Source organism: Oryx dammah, unplaced genomic scaffold, assembly GCF_014754425.2.
Source record: "Oryx dammah isolate SB20612 unplaced genomic scaffold, SCBI_Odam_1.1 HiC_scaffold_11203, whole genome shotgun sequence".
Lineage (NCBI taxonomy): Eukaryota > Metazoa > Chordata > Mammalia > Artiodactyla > Bovidae > Oryx > Oryx dammah.
This window is the reverse complement of record NW_024080596.1, coordinates 194,884-203,714: the sequence shown is the minus strand read 5'-3', so window position 1 is coordinate 203,714 and position 8,831 is coordinate 194,884.

The following is an 8,831-nucleotide window of genomic DNA, read 5'->3' as shown; positions in this document are numbered from 1 at the left end:
TTTTTTTTTTTTTTTTTTTTTTTTAGCTCACTGTTGGAAAACTTCTCCTTGAGCCAAAATATCTTATATAATATATTTGTTAAATGAATAATGAAATGAATGAAAAATATGATAATTTTGGAAATGTGTAATGGGAAGGGTTCAGGTTCCTTGTTATATTTTTCCTTTCTAACTTTTCAATTTCTTCCAATAAGGACATATATGCTCTAGAGATATTGAATAAAATAAATTGGATAAAAGTACAAGGATCACAAATATTTAAACATACTTTCCTTCTCAGCCACACCATTGGAATTTGATAGACATTTCTGATATTTGAAGTCATGGAGTGGTTCAAATCATCATACAGAATTTGAGTGTGTGTGTGTGTGTTCATGCATATGCATCATTTACTCTGCAGATTAACTTCAACTATTGCATATTTGCATTATCTTTGAGTTTAGAAAATCCACAAAAATTGCATACAGTGTCTAATTTCCAGGATGTTAATATCACAGAATTTTCAGGAGACTGACATACTTGTCTGAAAACATGTGATTTATAATTCTTAGGGTATGGATTGATAAAATGGACACCTGGTTTTCAAACATGTGCATTTTCCATTTTTACAAAAAAATTTTAAGGATATGAGATGATATCCTCATGTTTATTTGCTTTTGTTTGAATAACAAACTTGTTGCAAATAAGCATATGCAACTAGACAAGTTAATTATATGACCCAACTATTTATTTATTAATTATATAACTTAAATATTAAATGTGTATATCACTGTGATTAAAACTCTGTGGGTACCAAAGAAATGTAATGTTAATTGCAAACAATATTGGTTAACAGTGTAAGGCGATAGAAAATATTTTAGATTTAGAATCTAAACTCTATTATATCAGTCACAAAACTATACATAGATGTGTGTGTAAATAGAACATATTTTCACTTAAGAAAAAAGCAAAATTTATTTGCCCTGTATGTGACTGTGTGTAGTTCTCTCTAAAAAATAATAGTAATAGGAAACAATTATATTCACTTAATTGTAATAACTAAAGTATTTCAACTAAACAACTGTAGTGTGAAAAAGAAACAACAAAAAAAGGATTTTCATTATGTGACCCATGATATCAAGAAATTAGTATTTATTACTATGCTCTTTTTTTAAACAAACAGAAATAAGTCGTATAAGAGAAATCTCCATATACATTAAAATATGATTTGGGTTTGTAGTTAATTATGATTTATTTGTTGTAACATCTCTATGAATATGCATAATTGTGTATTTCCCATAATGGTTTAATTATATAGTCATTAGAAGAGGGAAATTACTAATGAAATCAGCTATGAAATGGTAGATCATCTACAAAGCCACTCAAATTAAACAATATAATATTTTAAAATTCTTTTGGCTTTGAGGATTTTAATATATATATTTTAGCTTAGCTACTGTTTATTTACAAATATTTATAGATAATATCTGTTTGTGAAACCATTTTATATAGTTTGAAAGTGAATTTTATCTTAAATACACGATTGAAAGTCTGAAATTTTAACATTTAAGTTGTTTTCCAGCAGTGGAATATTCTCATCCATATTGGGGAAAATCACTTCTAATCATCTAAATGTGTTTTCCCAGTTGGATAATTGGGGGGGGGGTGGATGTGTGTGTGTGTGTGTGTTCAGTGCTGAATTATATTAGGAAAATATAGTGTTTCCAGGGAAGCCAGGAAATCCAGAAAATAAAATCAATCAATTGTATTTAATTAAGCATCACAGAGTCGGACACGACTGAAGCGACTTAGCAGAAGCAAGCATCTACTATGTGCCTGCCTCTATTATGCAGGACAACTTTAGAGTAAAGATGATGACACACCACTTGTCTTTAAGGGGATGATATTCTGGTAGGGAGGCATAAAACAAATATAGCAATTGCTATACCATATATCAGAATCTATCACAGAATAATTTCATAAAAGTAATTAGTCTAGGTGAGCTAAATTTCTTTCGTTTGTGCCACAAAAATAGAGCTCAAATGATCTTGTTCATCTCTGAAAATAAAAGCAATGGAACAGTTCTATTCTAGTTGTAGAACAGCCTGACACATAGAAGGCAATCAAAAATGTTTGCTAAGGAGAAAGAAAAAATAACTAAATGAACAAAACATACATGAGAAAAAAAAATAAACTACGGACTGATATTCAGAGTTAGTCAAATATTTATTGGAAGGAGTGATGCTGAAGCTCCAATACTTTGGCCACCTTATGTGAAGAACTGACTCATTAGAAAAGACCCTGATGATGGGAAAGATTGAAGGCAGTAGGAGAAGGCGATGACAGAGGATGAGAAGGTTGTATGGCATCACCAACTTGATGGACATGAGTTTGAGCAAGCTCCAGGAGTTGGTGATAGACAGGAAAGCCTGGCATGCTGCCGTCCATGGGATCGCAAAAAGTCAGAAACTGATAAAACTGAACTGAACTAAAGAGTGCTGTTTGAATCACTTTGTAGGGGAAAGCAGTCAGTTTAGGATGATCAGGAGAAATGCTTACTATAAAATTTTAGTTTATTTAATCTGAGAGTTAATGAACCACTGTTACTTATATACCAAGTAGAAATATGAAGGATATTAACCCAGGAAAGTCTGAGTATATATTCCAAAAATTTCCATCCCTAACAGATTACTATGTTGATTAATATACAGGAGTAAAGACAGAAAAGCAGTAATGGTATTTACTATGTCTCTTGTAACCAAAAAGTAAGCTGTGGTATCCAATGACATGGGACATCAGATTATGAAGAAAAGTAATCTCTGAGAGATGGGAAACAAATGAGGTCAGATCTAAGGACTTGCCACATTGTCTTGAGACAATTTCTAGGCTGCTCTTCAGGAAGGGTAGAGGCAGACAGAGTCCTTGTGATGAGGAAAATAAACTAATTGTCCGGTGAAATCAAGGTGACTATTGTTAACAAAAAGAACAGCAGAGGAGAGAGTAGTACAGAAACAGAAACAGACATCTGGAACTTTAAGGAAGATCCCATTTGATTATTCAGCTGACTACTGATAAGTGAATGCATGCATTATTAGAATCTGAGAAAGAACCACCTGAAAGTATTAGGGATGACAATTTCCAGAAATCACACAGGAGGACAAGGAATAATGCCTCTTTCCAATTAGAAAAAATCATGGTTCATAGGTCGTTATGAAAAGTTCAAGGAAATTCCTGCTTTAGTAATGGGAGATAATTGGTCCTAGAATGAACTCTGCTCTAGACCCAAACTAACAAGCCAATAAGTTTGAAATTATAAAATTTATTTCACATCATTTAAGTTTGTCCTAGTATAAATCTCAGGAATAATAAGATAATTATTCTTCTAAAGCATCTATAATCCAATGAGTTAAGATTCACATTATATGACAACCAATCAAATATTCTGCCTTAGAACAAATAGGAAAAATATAAACCAAGACAAGAAGCAAAAACAAAACTGAAACTGAATCAGAACTAAATCAATTGCTAGAATCAACAAAGATATTATATTTATTAAAACTATATTCCACATGTACAAATAGTTAAGTAGAGATGGTAAAGCTATATAATGTATAAATGAAATACTTCATGATGAAAACTACAGTGTGTGAGATGAAAATTACATAAATAGGCTTAATGGTATGTTAGATATTGCAGAAGAAAACATTAGTGAAAACGAAGACATGATAATTAATCTTATTCAAATGAAAAGAACACACACAAAAATATTTTTAAAATTAAAGGGGGCATCAATAAGCTATAAAATTATATCACATATTCAAACATATGCATTCCTGAAGCTGCAAAGGCAAAAGGAATATTTGAAGACATAATGCCTAATTTTCTCCAAATATTATTCTAAGAGAGACACCGAAGCATTCTTTCTTTTCATTCTTAGGTCATCCAGCTCATATTCTGGAAATTAAAACTTAAAAAGACAGATTAACAAGAAAAAAAAAAACAAAACAGTTTATGATCAAGTGTAGTATCCAGTGTCTAATCAAGTAGGGGAAATAGTGATGAGTAACTAAAAATTGGCAGTTAGCCCTCAAGCATACATAGCATTTTATTTTATTTTAAATATAAATTTATTTAATTGGAGGTTATTTACTTTACAATATTGTATTGGTTTTGCCATATATCAACATGAATCCACCACAGGTATACACGTGTTCCCCATCCTGAACCCTCCTCCCTCTTTCCTTCCCATACCATTGCTCTGGGTCATCCCACTGCACCAGCCCCAAGCATCCAGTATCATGCATTGAACCAGGACTGGCAATTCATTTCATATATGATATTACACATGTTTCAATGCAATTCTCCCAAATTATCCCACCCTGTCCCTTAAAAAAGAACAATAAATTTGTAGAGAAATGACAAAATAAAGGAGTTTAGGTTTTTAAGGCAAGCAAACTATTGGAAGGCAGATAAATAGAGAACACTATTATTGACTATGCCAAAGCCATTGACTGTGTGGATTACAATAAACTATGGAAAATTCTAAAAGAGATGGGATTACCAGATCACCTGACCTGTCTCGAGAAACCTATATGCAGGTCAGGAAGCAACAGTTAGAACTGGACATGGAACAATAGACTGCTTCCAAATAGGAAAAGGAGTACGTCAAGGCTGTATATTGTCACCCTGCCTTTTTAACTTCTTTGCAGAGAACACCATGAGAAACGCTGGGCTGGAAGAAACAGAAGCTGGAATCAAGATTGCCAGGAGAGATGTCAATAACCCCAGATATGCAGATGACACCACCCTTATGGCAGAAAGTGAAGAGGAAATAAAAAGCCTCTTGATAAAAGTGAAAGAGGAGAGTGAAAAAGTTGGCTTAAGCTCAACATTCAGAAAACGAAGATCATGGAATCTGGTCCCATCACTTCATGGGAAATAGATGGGGAAACAGTGGAAACAGTGTCAGACTTTATTTTTGGGGGCTCCAAAATCACTGCAGATGGTGACTGCAGCCATGAAATTAAAAGATGCTTACTCCTTGGAAGGAAAGTTATGACCAATCTAGATAGCATATTTAAAAGCAGAGACATTACTCTGCCACCAAAGGTCCGTCTAGTCAAGGCTATGGTTTTCCCATTGGTCATATATGGATATGAGAGTTGGACTGTGAAGAAAGCTGAGAGCCAAAGAATTGATGCTTTTGAACTGTGGTGTTGGAAAAGACTCTTGAGAGTCCTTTGGACTGCAAGGAGATCCAACCAGTCCATCCTAAAGGAGATCAGTCCTGGGTGTTCATTGGAAAGACTGATGCTAAAGCTGAAACTCCAATACTTTGGCCACTTCATGGGAAGTGTTGAGTCATTGGAAAAGACTCTGATGCTGGGAGGGATTGGGGGCAGGAGGAGAAGGGGGTGACAGGATGAGATGGCTGGATCGCATCACCGACTCTATGGACATGGGTTTGGCTGAACTCTAGGAGTTGGTGATGGACAGGGAGGCCTGGCATGATGCGATTTATGGGGTTGCAAGGAGTTGGACACAACTGAGTGACTGAACTGAACTGAACTGAACTGAATGGAAGGAACACCCTTTCATGGATCACAGACTTATGGTGAAAGTGCTTACATAACTCATGAAACTATAAGCTAATCCCTGCAAGACCACCCAATACAGATGTGTCATAGTGAAGAGATCTAAAAAAAACATGGTCCAGCAGAGGAGGGGATGGCAAACTACTCCAGTAAGTTTACAATGAGAACCTCATGACCTGTATGAAAAGTTAAAAATATATGACACTGGAAAATGAGATTTGAAGTTGTCCAATATGCTACTGTGGAAGAGCAGATGGTGATTACTCTTAATAATATTTCCAGAAAGAATGAAGTGGCTGGGCCAAAGTGGAAATGACACTCAGTTATGGATGTCTGGTGGTAAAAATAAAGTCCAATGATGTAAAAATCCATATTGTTTAGAAATCTGAAATGTTAGCTCCATGAATCACAGTGAATTGGTTGAGGACAAGCAGGAGATGTCAAAAGTGAACATCAATATTTTAGGAATCAGTGAATTGAAATGGATGAAAATGGGTAAACAATTCAGATGAGCATTATATCTATTACTGTGGACAAAAAAAGGGTAAAAGAAATCGAGTAGTCCTCGTAGTCAACAAAACAGTCCAAAATGCATTACTTGAGTGCAGCCTCAACAATGACAGAATAATCTAGGTTTATTTCTAAGACAGCATTCAGCAATACAGCAATCCAAATCTGTGCCCCAGCTATGAATGCTAAAGAAGCTGAAGTTGACCAGTACTGTGAAGACCTACAAAACCTTCTGGAACTAATGCTGGAAAAAAAAGTTCTTTTTATCTTGTGTGTGTGCTAAAAAGTCCCTCAGTCTCATCTGACTCTGTCCATCCCTATGGATGTAGCCTGCCAGGCTCCTCTGTCCATGGGATTCTCCAGGCAATATTACTGGAGTGACTGGCCATGCCCTCCTCCAAGGGAATCTACCTTGCCCTGCAATTGAACTCACATTTTCCAGGACTTCTACATTGACAAGCAGGTTCTTTACCACTAACACCACCTGGGAAGCCCCTTTTAATCATAGAGGAATATAAAAGTAGGAAATCAAGATGCATCCAGATTTTGTGAAGAGAACACACAGGTCATAGCAAACACCCATTTCCAACAACCCAAGAGATGACTTAAGGCATGGATATCACCAGATAGTCAATAATGAAATCAGACTGATTATGCTCTTTGCTGCCAAAGATAGAGACGCTCTATACAGTAAGCAAAAACAGGATCTGGAGCTGACTGTGGCACAGATCATGAACTCCTTAGTGTAAATTCCAGGCTTAAATTGAAGAAAGTAGGTGACCTAAATCAAATCCTTTATAATAATTATGCAGTGAAGGCAACAAATAAATTCAAGGAATTCGATCTGGTAGACAGAGTGCCTGTAGAACTATAGATAGAGATTTGTAACATTGTACAGGAGACAGTGACAAAATCATCCCAAAGAAAAAGAAATGAAAGAAGGCAAACTTGTTGTCTGAGGAGGCTTTAAATATAGCTAAGGAAATAAAAGAACCAAGCAAGGGAGAAGGGGAAATATATACCCAACTGAATGCAGATTTCCTGAGAATAGCAAGGAGAGATTAGAAGGTCGTGTTAAATGAACAATGTAAAGAAAGAGAAGAAAACAATATAATGGGAAAGACTGGAGATCTCTTCAAGAAAATTGGAGATATCAAGAGAATATTTCATGCAAGGATGGGCATGATAAAGGACAGACAGGGTAAGCACTTAAAAAGCTCAAGCAGAAGAGATTAATAAGTGGCAAGAATATACTGAAGAACTGTACAAAAATGATCTTAATGACCTGTATAACCATCATGGTATATTCACTCACTTTGGTGCCAGATATCATGGAGTGTGAAGTCAAGTGGGACTTAAGAAGCAATACTATGAACAAAGATAGCAGAAGTTATGGAATTCCAGTTGATCTAATTCAAATCCTAGAAGATGATGTTGTTAAAGTGTTGCATTCAATGTGTCAGCAAGTTTGGAAAACTCAACAGTGTACTGGGATAGGTAAGTTTTCATTCCAGTCTCAAAGAAGGACAATACAAAAATGTTCAAGTGTAAGTGCAAGTGTTAGTCATTCAGCTGTATTTGATTTTTTTTTTTTTTTGGTGTTACTCTTCTTTTAATTTTTTAATATAAATTTATTTATTTTAACTGGAGGTTAGTTACTTTACAATATTGTATTGGTTTTGCCATACGTCGACATGAATTCACCACAGGTATACATGTGTTCCCCATCCTGAAACCACCCCCCCTCCTCCCTCCCCGTACCATCCCTCTGGCTGGTTTCAGTGCACCAGCGCCAAGCATCCTGTATCATGCATTGAACCTGGACTGGTGATTCGTTTCATATATGATATTATACAGGTTTCAATGCCATTCTCCCAAATCATCCCACCCTCTCCCTCTCGCACAGAGTCCAAAAGACTGTTCTATAATCTGTGTCTCTTTTGCTATCTCACATACAGGGTTATCATTACCATCTTTCTAAATTCCATATATATGTGTTAGTATAATGTATTGGTGTTTTTCTTTCTGGCTTACTTCACTCTGTATAATCGGCTCCAGTTTCATCCACCTCATTTGAACGGATTCAAATGTATTCTTTTTAATGGCTGAGTGATTCTCCATTGTGTATATGTACCACTGCTTTCTTATCCATTCATCTGCTGATGGACATCTAGGTTGCTTCCATGTCCTGGCTATTATAAACAGTGCTGTGATGAACTTTGGGATACACGTGTCTCTTTCAATTCTGGTTTCCTTGGTGGGTATGCCCAACAATGGGACTGCTGTGTCATAAGGCAGTTCTATCTCCAATTTTTTAAGGAATCTCCACACTGTTCTCCATAGTGGCTGTACTAGTTTGCATTCTCACCAACAGTGTAAGAGGGTTCCCTTTGCTCCACACCCTCTTCAGCATTTATTGCTTGTAGACTTTTGGATCACAGACATTTTGACTGGCGTGAAATGGTACCTCAGTGGTCTTGATTTGCATTTCTCTGATAATGAGTGATGTTGAGCATCTTTTCATGTGTTTGTTAGCCATCCATATGTCTTCTTTGGAGAAATGTCTATTTAGTTCTTTGGCCCATTTTTTGATTGGGTCATTTATTGTTTTGGAATTGAGCTGCATAAGTTGCTTGTATATTTTTGAGATTAGTTGTTTGTCAGTTGCTTCATTTGATATTATTTTCTCCCATTCTGAAGGCTGTCTTTTCACCTTGCTTATAGTTTCCTTTGTTGTCCAGAAGCTAT